Here is a 15,165-nt window from a genome sequence, read left to right as displayed (position 1 = left end):
GAGAAAGACTATACCAGCACGGAACAGGGAGAAGGGTTGAATTCTGGGTTACAAGGGAAGGATGTAAGCAAGGTCCAAGGATGGAAACAAAATAAAACAAAACAAAAAACCTGCTCCCTTTCACAGATGGACAAAACAGACAGTTCTTGGAAAAATACCAGAACAGGGCAATGTATCTATTCTATCAGACTCAGGAAGAATGATGACATGTGGTAGGAATTAAGATAATGAACTCGGCAAGCTTCAATAGCCATGAACACCAATCCACACAGTTGAACTGTTGTAGGTGTGGCACAAAGCAGGAAGTCCATAGAACACCCGGGCAAGGCTCACCACTCCTGGGATAGCCAACGTCCAGTTGGGCCCTTCCAGCACCTTCTCTCCCCCAAGTGGCTGGTGCTCCTGACAAGACCATACATAGGTCCAGGGTGCTCCAGGAATGAATGCCACAGCTTCCTGGTACACCTGCCCAGATGCCACACCTGTAACTGGTATGGGAGGTGGGTCAAGAAATTAAGCATAAGCTATCTCCGGTAGGGAGATTGGAAATCAAACTGAACTCGCCTGGATGCCCGCCTGGTCACATTGGCTGAGTGTGGCATGAATAAGCACCTCTCAGGCGGGATTGTTGCCAAGTTGAAGTGATTCCTCCTTTCGAGGCCCAGGGCAAAAGACTGTTATTGCTCAAGAACACATACAGTCCAGTCCTGTTATTATGTTGGCAATAAATTTATCCCACCTAATTTTGAGTGGCATTGGTAACTATAGTAACCAAATAACAACTGTAAAAACCTAGAACCTGTTTGGGGGTGGGGACCCTGGTCAATGGTCTTCAGTTTGGGCTCATTTGAATTACCTGGCAAGCAGCCTTTAAACCAAGATTTAGTCAGGGCCCCGGGGCTAGGGAAGTGGGAAGACTATACTGTAGTATGTATAGAGCTAAGAGTTGTTTTTAGTACGCATAAAGTTTTAGTTTGGCAAGGTAAGACGTCAGAGATCCATTCCTAATGCACAACAATATGAACATACTTTGCTTTTGACAATGTGGGGACCCATAGAACCAAGGCCTTGCACATACTAGATAAATGTTCAAAAACACTTGACAAAACTGAACTGTCCACTTAAAATTGGCTGGGCTAGTAACTAACGTTATGTGTATTTATTCATGTATTTGGAAAGCACAGATCACCGAGGCTCAGCCCTGACTCCAAGTCGACTGAGTTATAATTCCTGGGAATGGATTCCAGGCTTCACTGTTGTCATTGATCATTTAATAATAGCACGGACATTGTTATCTTTGAAAGCTCTGCTAGCCTCCTCACATGGAGGCTAAAGAGTCAGACTCTTGGGGCTGGAGAGAGAACTCGGAGGAGGCGAGCACTGGCTGCTCTTACGGAGCACCTGGGTTCACTTCTCAGCACCCACATGGCAGCTCACAACCACCCACACTCCAGTTCCAGGGGATCCAGTGTCCTCTTCTGGCCTTTACAGGCACCAGACATGTGATCACTTATCTTGTTAGTTGTTTTTGCTCTTCTTTGGGGGGCCTGCCACCCAGCTCCCAAATAAATCACACACGGAGGCTTATTCTTACTTATCAAGACCTGGCCTTAGCTTGGCTTAGTTTCTTGCCAGCTTTTCTTAACTTATCCCGTCTGTCTTTTGCCTCTGGGCTTTTCCTGTTCTCTTATTTCTATAAATCTTACTCTGTTGCTCATTGTGTAGCCGGGTGGCTGGCCCCTGATGTCATCATACTTCTCTGGCTCCTCTTTTCTCCACTCCTCCATCTCTTTTCTTCCTCTTCTATCTCTTCTCTCTGCCTGCCAGCCCGCCTACCCTCTCTCCTGCCTTGCTATTGGCCAGTTCTTCATTAGACCATCAGGTGTTTTAGACAGGCACAGTCACACAGCTTCACCGAGTTAAACAAATGCAGCATAAACAAAAGTAACACACCTTAAAATAATTTTCTACAACACACATATATGCAGGCAAAACATTCATACACATAAAAATCAAATCAAAGCATGTTAAAGCTACACAAACTGAAGAAAAGTCACCAATCAGGGAAAAAATACACAGAAATGCTACAAAAGTTCTAACAAATGTGAGGCTCACTGAACTCTTTAGATAGGAAACGGCCTTTTCCAACTAACCTGATTTTACAAATACAAAATGTTTTCTTTACTTAAATTCATAACTTTCTGAGCTGGCAAGATGGCTCAAAGTGTTTACCAGGTAAGCCTGGCAGCCTAGGTTTGATCCGCAGAGCCCATGAGGAAGGACAGAACAGACTCCCCAAAACTGTCCTCTGAGCTGGGCGGTGGTGGCACATGCCTTTGATCCCCGAGCTTCAGAGGTGGAGACAGGCAGATCTCCGTGAGTTTGAGGCCAGCCTGGCTACAGAGCAAGATCCAGGACAGCCAAGGCTACACAGAGAAATCCTGTCTTGAAAACAAACAAACAAGAATTTAAAAAAAAGAAAGAAAGAAAAGGAGAAAAGAAAAATTTGTCCTCCGACCTCCACAAGCACCCCCCACTCCCACACTACACACAAGAATAAGAATACATTTTTCTAATTCATAAATTTTTGAATAAGCTAGTCCATGAGAAAAAGGGCATTCTCCAAAGTTATAGGAATGCTGATGACCATAAGAATCCCATGCAGCTCACCCACTGTGTGAACCTGGCTTGCTTTCTACAACTGCCAGGAAATGGGAGCCAAGCATGCTGGGGTACAGAGGCCAGATAAGAGGCCGTTTGGACAGCCAGACAAGGTGTCTCAAATCCGCACGGGAGGAGGACGACAGAGGAGCAGGAGCTACAGGGCGGAAACAAGCCAGGGGTGACAGCCCACTGGGATGCCTCCATCTTGTCCAGAGAGGCCTTCTTCCCAGGATCGTCGCCCAGTGGAACCTGTCTCCAACTTCTCAGACGGAAGCTGGACATCGGGATTTTCCCGTGATATTTTCCAACTTCTTTGGGGAGGGATAGGATGGGAGGGATTCCATTTAATTTAATATTACGTTTTCTACTTATTATGTGCTGTTTTTAGCGAAGGAAACATGTCAACAAGGAACTAAATCGACTGGAAAGGAAAGTCTCCCACAGTCCCACCTCCATAACACATCTGTTTTCACTTTTTATGTTCTCTTGTTCATAACTTTGCCTATTTTCAAGTACAGTGTACATTATAATGTGTTCTTGTTTTGTTGTTGTTTTGAGACAGGGTCTCTCTACATAGTCCTGGCTATCCTGAGGCTCACTCTGTAGACCAGGCTAGCCTTGAACTCACAGAGATCCTCCTGTCTCTGCCTCCCTAAAGCTGGGAGTAAAGGTGGGCACTGGTTTCACTTGACTTTTTACAACCCTTTTTACAGTAAGATTCACGTGAGAATGTAAATGTGTGCGTGCTACATGTACACCAGTGCAGAAGCCAGAGGAGCCCTGTCCACCTTATTCTTCTGGGGCAAGGCATCTCACTGAACCTGGAGATAGGTCGGCAGACATGGCCCCCGGGACCTTCCTGTTTCTGTTCCACGCAGCTCCCCAGTGCTGGGATGATGAGCATGCACATGACTGTCTCCACCTTTCTAGGCGGGCTCTTGGGATTTGAACTCAGGTCTTCCCTCTTGCACAGCAAGCACTCTTCCCTGCTGAGCCGAGCCATCTCCCCAGCCAGCAGGGTCTTTTTTAATGGGTGGTTTATGGTTTACAAATTGATACTGTTTTTTTTTTAAATACCTCTATTTTCAAGTGTTAATTTTTAAAAATTATTTCTCAGTGTTCTGGGCTTTTTTATTCTTTGTAAAAAAAATAAATAAATACAAAGTAATGGGTCTTATTATGGCAAGTGCATATATATTTTATTTTTCTTGATCTTCCTGAGTTCCAATTCTTCATCCTCCTGCTCTCTCGTGCTGTCCCCCTTCATCCTCCCGGAACCCCCCATTTCTCTTCTGCTCTCCCGTCATATGTATTCTGTTACCCTCTTTTTATCCCTTAAGGCCTCTTTTCCTCACTATCTTTTACATATTAAATATTCAAAATTAATTCAACTAGGGACTGGAGAGGTGGCTTAGTGGTTAAGAGTACTGACTGCTCTTGCAGAGGACCCGGGTTTGATTCCCAGCACCCACATGGTGGCTCACAACCATCTGTGACTCCAGTTTCTGGGGAGCCAAGATCTTCTTCTGGCTTCCTGGGCACCAGGCATACAAAATATACAGGCAAGCAAAACATTTATATACATTAAAAAAAAAAAAAAACAACCAAGTTTTGAAAATCTAATTTTTTAAAAAAATTATTTCAACTAAAAACAGTGATCTAAGCCAGGAACAGTGGCATACATCGTGTATGTAATCACACACATCAGGATGTAATCCTGTCATCTGGAAGGTGGAGCAGGAGGCTCACCAGCACAAAGGCAGCCTGAGCTGAACCTATCCCCCAGAGGGGGAAAAAAATAAAGACGTGACTCTTGACCTGAAGGACGTCTTTAAGAAGACTAGGAGGAGGCCAGAGACAGTGGTGCAGAGACAGGTGAGTTCTAGGCCAGCCTGGTCAGCTTAATAAGCTGTAGGCCAACTGGTGCTACATAGTGAGACCGTCTCTCACGGGGGGGAAAAAAAAGAAGAAGTGAGGAAAGTGGAGAAAGGAGGGACGGGAGGAGAGAAGACAGGGAGAGGAGATCCATAGAACTGCAAACCACTAACCCCCCCACTGCTGTCTGGGCCAAGCAGTGCCCCAGCTGAGAGCCTGCTCACTAGTCACGGCTCAGCAGGTCTCATGACGTCACAGCCAACTCCTCTGGGATTTATTGTGAAAATCAGGGCTTACAAAGAGTGTCAGGAAGGGCAGGTCTGTGACTCTTTAGTCTTTGATGGGGGGGGGGGGTACAGAGCCCCTTGGTTCTGCACAAGTCACACACAGGACGGAGACTCCCAAGGCCTTATCAGCTGCACTGTCACATCTCGCTGCCTCCTCCCGTCCCGGTTCATTCTAAGCTGATAGAAGATAAACTTGGCAGAAGAGATTAAGCCAGTTGAACTTTTTTTCTTTGGACCGAGGGAAGAGACTATAATCTCTGTGTGACTGTCAGTAATGTCTAGATTGCCAGAGACTTATCGATTAACTTACGTCAACAACCCAAGGTCACCCAAGGATCAGGGACAGACACCTTACGATTCAAGGGCCTCCAGAAGGCAGCAGATGACGCTCGAGCCAGGAGTCTAGAGACATGGCTTTACACATTAACTTCTCCTGTTCTCGCTTGATCTAAGACCTGAGAACTTGTCAACTTTAAATTCTGTTGTCCTGGCTGCCACGTGGAAGTACTAGCTTCTGGAGCCAGATGTGATGGGTCACACCTGTAATCCCAGAACCCAGGAGGCAGACACGGAGGAACCGCTGCAGCACGGAGGAACCGCTGCAGCTCGAAGCAGGCCTGGTTTGCACTGTGAGGTCCGGGGCCAGCAAGACCCATAAGACCTGTCTCCATTTGGCTTTCAATTTTGTAACCAGTTATATAAGTATAAGAAAAATGGCATAAGTCATGTTGGTCAATTCCTTTAAACTTATATATACATTTTCTAATAAACACTGACAAACTTTGTGTGTGTGTGTGTGTGTGTGTGTGTGTGTGTGTGTGTATGTTTTATGAGCATGTATGCCTGTGTACCATGTACATACCCACAGAGGCCAGAAGAGGGCACTGGATGCCCTGGAACTGGAGTTTGTGGGTGTTGGAATGTGGATGCTGGGAACCAAACTCCAGTCCCCCGGAAGGGCAGCCAGTGCTCTGAACCCTGAGCCGTCTCTCCATCTCCAACACCAGTGGACTTCAGATGAGGAATTATTAAAGGCAAGAAACAAACAAACAAAAAATGGTAAAAGATAATTCTTGAAACCAAGATAGTTATGGTTCTTTAGGAAGGAAAATATGGGTCGGGGAGTGAGTAGGACACTTGTCCAGAAGCAATCTAGGCCAGCTGAGCTTGGAGGACATAGCACAGGGGCAGAAACAAGAGAGAGCCTCCCTCAACAAAAAGGAAGACTCTAGAAAGTTTTATCCTGCTCTCCACATGTATGCTGTGTGCCCCCACCAGCCCCACCAGATAAATAAATAAATAATAAACAAGAACGACAAATAGATGTAGAGATTGTCTAGGTGGGTCCAGCCTAACTTTCATTTTTCCGGCTGGCTGCAGAAGTCAATGGGATTCTAGGCAGGAAGGGAGGGTCTGGGTGTGTCTTACAGGTTCAAGGGCAGCACAGGCTATCTCTGGGAGCAGTCGGCTCTGGGGAACAGCGATGGAAAGACGGAGACCTTCCCCAACAACTGTAATAAGTGGAACTCAGCCAACCACGTGGGTGGGTTTGGAAGTGGATTCTGCTCCAGATTCTCCAGGTAAGAACCAGCTCAATGTACGCTTTGAGTTCAACTTTGTAAGAGCCCCCCCTGAGCAGGAACTGAATCACGAGTGGTTTCTAACCCAGAGCTTGTATATTGCTGCTTTCAGAAGCCCTGTCTGCAGCAGAATTCTCTACAGTAACAGAAAACAAATACAACTGCCAACAGTCAGGAAGGCTGTGGGAAAGCAGAAGATGATCTAACCACTTCAGGAAATGGGATAGAAGTTTCTTTTTTTTTTTTTTTTTTTGGTTTTTCGAGACAGGGTTTCTCTGTGTAGCTTTGCGCCTTTCCTGGGAGAAGTTTCTTATAAAGTCGAACCTACATCTGCCCTACGGTTCCGCATTTCATTTGCAGGTATTTACTCAAGGGAAATGAAAATGTGTGTCTGCAAAAGACTCGTTCACTAATGTTCACAGCGGCTTTATTCATAATCGCCCCAGGCTGGACAAGGGTCACGTGTTCATCGACAGGAGAATGAGCAACAATGAACTAGGAACACAAACATGGTTCAAGTTCAGAAATAATGACGAGTGGAGAATATGCAAGACAGTATAGAGCTATCTCATTTAACGGAGTTCTAGAAAAGCCGAGGGTGTGGCTGTGATGCCAGAGTGCTTGCCTAGCACCAGCCAAGACTGGTTCAATCCCAAGAGCCGCACAGACCACACATGGCGGCACACACCTGTACTCCCAGGGTTTGAGAACAGGAGGAGGAAGAAGAGGCTGCTCTTCTCGACTGAGTGAAAGTATTTCTAGGGTGACCTGAATGAGATCAGTGGGCGCCTTGGGAATCCATCTGGGGTGATGAACATGTTCCACATCTTGTCCGTGTTTATTTGTCAGGACGAGGGTACAGACATTCAAGTTTGTAAATTACCTGTCCACAGAGCTACTTTTAAATAAATTGGAAAAGAAATTCATCGCCATATATTATAGCCTCTCACATGCAAAAACATCCACTTTCTGGCTAGCCCTGAACTTGTCCTTTCTCACATTGTAGGAGGCTTCCCAAAGCCCATAACAGCCTCCCAGGATTGATCAGGTTTCTGCTCAGGTGTTTATGTAAGGATCCTAAACACAGCCAATAACTGCAGGATAAATTCATTTATCTAACCCGGCAGTTTCTAAAGCAAAACAGTCATCACGATGACAAGTGAGGAGGTTTCAGACGTGGGCTCCAGTTTCCCCAGAAGAGCCCCAATAGCCGCATGGCAGGAAGGAGAGGATCCCTAGCCCTGACGCGTGGCCAGGTGTCTTGGGCCACCTATGAGGCACCGTCCTGAGAAGGCTCCGTATACGCAGGGAGTGGGGCATGGGATCCTGTCCAGTGGGTTCACATGGAATGCAGTCATCAGGGAAGGGAGACGGCTGCAGGATGGTCATGGGTGTCTACAAGGAAAACCAGTGAATAAGAAGGCACACTGGGAAAAGTCCCCTGTTGGGTGGCAGCCCGGAGGAAGGGAATGCTAATGAGATCTCTCCTCAGATGAGTCATTGTTGTTGTTTAATCCGAAGGATCATCCAAAAAAGTTTTATTAGCTGAGTCAGTAATGGGTCTGGCCTCATGCATCACCAATAGTTACAAATTATTAGTTGTTACAGATTCTCTAATCCTTTCTAAAAAAAGGTTTATTATGAAGTGACGTGGTGTGAAATTGAATCCCCGGGTCTTGTTTCCATGTGTAAGTGTGATGTGTCGGATGCGTCAGTGTTACCACATGCCTGCTTTTGAAATCGAGAGATGTTTGATAATTTGGCTTTGAGTTGAACTGAGACTGCTCACTTGGTTTCTCCTCCTGGGGGTGTCCATGTCTAGCTATCACTTGAATCCTAACCCCCACACTTTCTCTCTCTCTCTCTCTCTCTCTCTCTCTCTCTCTCTCTCTCTCTCTCTCTCTCACACACACACACACACACACACACACACACACACCACATTGAAGAGGAATAGAAACGATGTTCTGCACCTCCCTGCAGGAACAACACTTGTTAGAAGTCACTGCTCGGCTCTCTAGCCCTCATTGGAACAGAGGTCTTCAGGACATGCCTTGCCTTGTTTGTTATTAACATTTTATTTTAAGATTGTTTTTTAAATGTGTATGTGTGTGCGCGCGTGTCTGCCATGTGTGTCTGGGTGCCAGCGCAGACCAGAGGGTCTTGAATGAACTGCCCAGAACTGGAGTTGCTGGCAGTTGTGAGCCTCTTGGCATACGCGTTGGGAACTGAACCTGAATCCTCAGAATGCACTCTTAACCACTGAGCCATCTCTCCAGCCCCCTGAATACACTCTTAACTGCTGAGCCATCTCTCCAGCATCTGTCCTTGCTTTCCTGAGTAACCCAACGCTTAGTAGGTAAAAAATAAATAATTTTCGTCTCGGTCTTGTCTGTTCTGGTCTCTATGGAGATGGAGACCAGTACTACCCCTTACTAACTACCTGAGAGCCCTTGGTCACTGCTGGCTCATCTCCACCCATGAAGTCGTCTCTTCCCTTTGATCTCATCATTACATCTTCTCCTCAGGGCACCTCTGAAAATGTTGCCCAAGTGTCTGTGATGACTGGGTTCCTTCCAGCTGGGGCAGTGAACGTAAGTCACTGAGCTCTGTCGCCTGGTGCTCCGCTTCCCATCCTTAGTTTGACAGATGCTGAACTCCTACAACAACTTTTGTAGGATCGTGGGGATTTATTGTAAGATGTATGGAAAAGCCAATGGTAGCCATAAAAGCAAGCATCGGCACCAACGTTAGCACTGTGGAAAGATCCAGAAGTGAAGAGGATTACCCTTGTTACTGTGTTCAGTATGTGGATCCCAAACCAATGGCTACCTGCAACCCAGTGAAGGGTTGAAGTTCACAGAAAGGACAAACTCCCACACAGCCAGAGAGAAGACAGGTAGCACTTGTCTTAATAACACATCGTGGGGAAAGGGTCCTGACACCAGCCCAGGCTTCAGGGGACCAGAGGCTATGCCGGCCACAGCTTGACATCCTTAAATTCCCTGTTGCCTTGGAGCTCCCAAGCATGCTTCATATTTCTGTATCCAGAAGCCCAGTAGTCAAACAGCTTTCTTCTCTCCTTAGGAAACAGGCCAATGGATGTCACTGTTGAGCCGCTGAAACAGAACCTGAACGCCAACGGGAGGACATCGAGCAGCTGCACACTCGATCCCTGCTACTTCAAGAGGCAGAACGCGCTCTGGGCCCAGCGCAGGTGATTGAAAAGGAGACAGTAACCGAGAATCCATGTCCAGGACAAGTGAAAGCAAGTGGCTATGAACACAGTGAAGAGCTGGATGTAAGCGCACAAGTCACTTATCGAAAGAAAAGGCCACAAAGGGAATCACACCAGGTCCTTTGACTTCAAATGTTGTTTCTTCCACACAGCGTGATTTTGCCTCACAGACAATGCTCACAATTAATTCGTAAAGTACATATGCATGCATGTATGTTTCTGCTGATACCGAGAGTGAGCCCTCTCTTCAAGAGCCCGGCATAAATACATACTTCTAGCTGAGTGTGGTGGTGTGTGCCTTTAATCTCAGCACTCAGGAGACAGAGGCAAGTGAGTCTCTGAGAGTTGGAGGCCAGCTGGATCTACGCATTGATTTTCAGGCCAGCTTGAGTTACATGGTGTGACCCTGTCTCAAAAAAAAAAAAAAAAAAAGACAGAAAGCAAGCAAGTAAACTTCTACTTCCCTGTCCCCCAGTAGGTCTATCAGAGGAATAATGTACCTACTAAGCACCTATCATGTACCAGGAACTGAGAGACTTCTCACAACTCTTGAGTAAGAGCTGTTACGTCCTTTTTTCCCTCTTCATACGGAGTGTGCATGTTCTCCCGTCAACTTGGCACAAGCTGGGATCATCTGGGAAGAGGAACCCTCAGCTGAGAGAACACCTCCATCAGACTGGCCGCTGGGCAAGTCTATGGTGCGTTTTCTTGATTAATGATGGATGTGTGAGGGCCCAGCCCAATGTGGGCAGGGCTACTCCTGAGCGAGCTATGGAGGACGAGCCAGTGAACAGTGTTCCTCCATGGTGTCAGTTTCCACCACCAGATTCCTGCCTTGAGTTCCCTCCCTGATGGACTCCAATAGAAACGTGCAAGCCAAACAAACCCTTTCGTCCCCAAGTTGCTTTAGGTCATGGCCCTTATCGTAGCAATAGACAGCCAACTAAGACAGAGGGACACTGAGGTCCACCAAGCAAAAGTGTCTTTTCCATCACACAGTGGTGACAATGTACAGTGTCAAATCCCCATCTGGTGGCCCGTCAAGCCTCTGCCCCTGAGATCAGAGTGCTCTTTAAAGTGCTCTAGCCATAGACACACCCCTACCCTGAGATGTCCTCCAAATAGTCCTAGCATTCTTTGGCAGCCTACTATGTGTCCCTCACTGCACACACTACAGTGAACACAGGTCCTTTCTGCTCCCAAAGAGACTGTACGATCTTTCACAGCCAGCCGTCTGCCAACAGACTGAGATGGACTTTTCGGAAGCACTTATGCAACTAACTGAGCTATCGGAGAGGCCTGAGGGGAAGTAACTCAAACAGATCTGGCCTGGGAATATAATACGGCAGAGAGGGATATCAGTTTAGCCTGGAGAGATATCTAGCATCCAGACACAAGTGAAAAAATATTCTGGTTACCTAGAGTTACAGTTCAGATAAGATCCGTTTAAAAAGGACTGAGTATGAGCTATTGGCCAGTCACACTTTCTAAGGAGGAACTCAGTAGCAAGCCCTGCCTTGGGGATGGTGAGGGGTCTCTAGTGTCACAGATGCACCAGAAATACTCCCGACAGCTTCCCTGTGGCTAGAACCCAAGCACTGGAGCTGCCTGGCACATTCACTCTTCCGGGGGAATCCTGACACCAGATCAAGTCCCGTCCAGTTCTGAAGGGCAAGCGCTTCGGTAGCATGGTCTGTGTGAGCTGAGAGTCATGGGCACAAAGCTGTGCCTCGAATGCACAGCTAACAGATGTAAGCAGCTGTAGGGATCTGGAGTGCCATGAACTTCCATCCAGGCCCAGTGAGAAGGCAGGTGATCCCCAGCCATGAACACCAGCGACATTCCCTGGCAATTCTTACAGGTCCTTTGAGCTGTCCCAGGTCACAGGCTATAATCATTCTTCAATTTTCCAGAGACAGGCTCTGTCACTGCCGCTGTCAGGCAGGCTTAGCTGGTCTTTTGGAACACTTTCCAAAAATATAAGTAAATCCTGCACTGTGGCATCTTGATTTCTCTAGGAGCTTTGAAGTGGAGATTTGGAGAAGGCGAGGTTAAAAGAGCAACCCCAAAGGGAAGTTGCAGAGGGATCTGTGTTTATCTTAACCACACTCATATGTTTCTACTCTCAGTCCAGTACGTTCTTCCCCCTGCCCTTGCTAATGGCCATTCTGGTTCTGGTCATATTACTATCTTTGGATAGCAGGACTACCAGTTAGCTTGTTGGCCGACGGTTTAATGTGGAGCCAAAATATTACATAAATGACTGACTCACTTGGCAAGCGTTTCCCACCACTATGCCCTGGGCTCTGCATCTAAAGAGACAAGGAGGACATTTAGATAGAGAAGCAGGACAATGCACAGTGGGCTTCAAGCCCTCACTTGTCCCTACAGAACCTGAGAAGAAGCCAGAGCTATGGCTCACATGGGTGATATTTGCATATAATGCTTGGCAAGCTATTGGCTCTCCCTGATGTAAAACACGGGGGAAAAGATATGTAAATATATTGGCATCATTTTCATTAAGATCATGTCTCCCTTCTACAACAGCTGAGCACCTGCCCAGCATAAAAGCCAACCCTATCCATGGCTACGTTTCTTTCTGAAGGGACTCATCTTTTCGCCGGCTTTCGCCAGCCTCAGCCAAAGCACATAGCAGGACAGGCTGGAAGGCCGGTGACCAAGCTGTTCCCAAGCCCCAAGTTGTGGCATTCTGCGTTAGCAACCTTTCTCCTCTGAGCCTTGATTTTCCTATCTGTAAAGTGGGGATAAGCTAATATGCTACCATAAACAACAACGGCAAGGCAACCCTCATGGGGCATTTGCCACAGGCAAGACAATGGTAGTGTCACCTGATACCAACCAGGACAGGCACTCACCTTTAACCTTGGCTCATTTTCCTCTACTATAGTACGAGCCACATGCCATGCCTTTTTTTAATCTATAAAATATTTCTCAACTCTCTCTTCCTTCTGTCACTCGACTCTAAGTCCTCATCATCCCTTGGCCTCTTAGATGGGGTCCCTGCTTTGGCCCGTGTGTCCCTGACACTCATTCTCTGCATACCCATACAAACAGCTGGTTTTAATAAAAACATGCACACTCTCAACCTGAGCCCTGCCAGAGGCCTCTCGCCGTCTAGACTAGTAGTTCTCAACCTGTGGGTCGTGACCCCTTTCGCAAACCTGTATCTCCGAAAATGTTTACATTAAGATTCATAATGGTAGCAAAATTACAGTCATGAAGTAGCAACAAAAATAATGTTATGGTTTGGGGGGGGGGGTTACCACAACATGAGGAACAGTATCAAAGGGTCGCAGCTTTAGGAAGGTCTGGGATGGTGTACAGAGTGGCACACGAAGTCATCGGCCCCTGCTCCCAACTGTCCCCACACAGCTCTCAATACTCTCCAGGCTTTTTCATTTCCCTTGTGTCTTCTGCTTCCACACTCCCTCGGAATCATCGGTGGTTAGCCTCCACCTGTGTTTTATCTTTTCAGATTCAGCTCAAGCCGATCTTGACATCTTCACATCTCTAGCAGCTGCTTCCAAGCAACTCTCCGCCCTTGACCATGAAAAGCGCACATTCTCAGTCCCTCTGCAAGACTCTTCCATTGCATGAACCTCGATGATCGGTAATGTGCTCATTTATGAGTTTTCTTCTGTTAGATTCTTCTCTTTCAGTTAAAAACCACGACTTACTCATTCTTGTATCTCTGTCTCCCAACACAATTCATGGCATACAGCAAAGGCTCATAAAGAAAGACAGAAATGAAAACAACAGGACTCTCTGACTCACCATTTTTCCATAGATGATGGCCATCCCCGTTATTTGTGTGTCTGTAACAGTGGTTTGCAGCCGGGGGCAATTTTGATTCTGGGTGATATTCTGCACATATCTGGAGACATTTGGCTTGTCACAGTTGGAGTGATATCAACCGGATAGGAATCAGGGACGCTCCTAAGTAGCCTGTCATGCCTGGGGCAGACCCTGTTCCCACACAACAAAGACCTACCCAGCCTAAGATGTTAGTGATGCCCACGCTGGAAATTTCAGCTCTAGCCCAGTGTGGTGTCCCACACCCTTAATCCTACCACTCAGGAGGGAGAGGCAGATGGATCACTGTAAGTTCAAGGCCAAAGTGGTTTATATACTGAACTTCAGGACAGACAAGGCTCCATAGTGAAACCCTGACTTAACAACCTACTAAAATTCAGTTCTAGAGCAGAGTCTGGCACATGGGTTCCTAAGCCCAGCAGATCAGTGGCATAGCGTGGAGATCTCGACCTCTAGACTGAAGAGAAACCAGACAGTATGTAACGTTTTTAAGTTTGTTGAACTACTTTGTATAGTATTAGCTCTTTCCCAGCATCAGACCCAAGTGGGATTCAATCTTACTTTGTAAGTCACACTTGAAACAAAGAAAAGTTCTGTTCAAAATTAGTAGAGTGTGCTGCATGGCCCTGTCTTCCAATCTCCTCCCATCTCTCTCTCTCTCTCTCTCTCTCTCTCTCTCTCTCTCTCTCTCTCTCTCTCTCTCTCTCTCTCCTCTCTCTCTCTCTCTGTATATACATCCCCCATCCCTCAATATTTTGCTTCCCAGTACAACCCTCCAGAATGCCTGGACCATTTGGGTCAAGAAATGAGCTTATTAGCTCACAATGTTGGCTATGTAAAACATGTAAAGAAAGATTCAAATGTGCTTCATATCCTGTGCAAACTCACAGCCTGGTACCTCTCTCTCTCCAGGAAGGCCTGGCCTCCTGGGACCCTAGGAAACCACAAGGATTAAAACTGGCAAGCTGTCAGGCAACTCTTACTGGTCATGTGACACAGCACAGGTAAGCAGAGCCTGTGGCAAGGGACACTGGTCGACCCACTTCTCAAGGACATCACGGCAACACCATGTCACCTGTAACACATGCCACGGTAGTCAGCTACTGTTCTCATCCATGCATATTTGACCTCCCAACATTTGGAGCCAAAAAAGCAGGATGAAGGAGGCTGATCAGAGGTGTCAGAATCAGGACCTAAGCTCTCAAGCCACCACAGTGACCCCTGCCTCTAATCCAGCTTCGTGACCCCCTGTCTGAACCTCGTGGCAGATTTATGATCTGAGTCTCCTGGTCGTCTTTAACCTTTCCCCGAATACCTCCTTATCCACCCAGCCGTCTCTAGCTCTCACAGGCTCATCTTTCTTGTCTGAGGACCCTGGTGTCTGTTTACCTCGCTCCAACGATCGAAGCATCAAACCAAATGACGGCAGCGCAGGAGGCATCTGTCTTTGCCTAACGTGCACAGGCACAAAAGTGGCCGGGTGCCTTTCCGTCCTAGAACAACCATCTCATCCTCGGATCTCCAGGCTGGCATGCGGCATTCTGAGTCCCGGTGGGCACCTCAGAGTCCTGGTACAAATAGGAATGACCAAGACGGATGCTACAACCACAACCGGGCGGAAGTCAGGGGACAGTAAAGCGGGACGTGTAAAGCTCCCTTCGCCAATGCCTGATTTGCTAGGTAGACA

At 47.0% G+C, this 15,165-nt stretch overlaps 1 protein-coding gene and 1 long non-coding RNA gene across 4 annotated transcripts in view; one reads left to right on the top strand and one right to left on the bottom strand.

The window, feature by feature from the left end:
- Window positions 1-15,165, bottom strand: part of Shroom3 (shroom family member 3) — a 318,788-nt gene that overhangs the window by 100,165 nt on the left and 203,458 nt on the right. The window lies entirely within an intron of this gene.
- LOC143267654 (uncharacterized) lies at window positions 8,678-9,926 on the top strand. 2 transcript variants are annotated; one of them, XR_013043020.1, is made up of 3 exons: window positions 8,678-8,765; window positions 8,935-9,000; window positions 9,494-9,926. It is a non-coding gene; the product is annotated as an uncharacterized LOC143267654 (long non-coding RNA). The 2 variants fall into 2 exon arrangements; XR_013043021.1 differs by lacking the exon at window positions 8,935-9,000.

This window comes from Peromyscus maniculatus, chromosome 10 (genome assembly GCF_049852395.1).
Source record: "Peromyscus maniculatus bairdii isolate BWxNUB_F1_BW_parent chromosome 10, HU_Pman_BW_mat_3.1, whole genome shotgun sequence".
NCBI lineage: Eukaryota > Metazoa > Chordata > Mammalia > Rodentia > Cricetidae > Peromyscus > Peromyscus maniculatus.
Note: the sequence above shows the minus strand (reverse complement) of the source record. Positions and strands in the feature narration are given on the sequence as shown.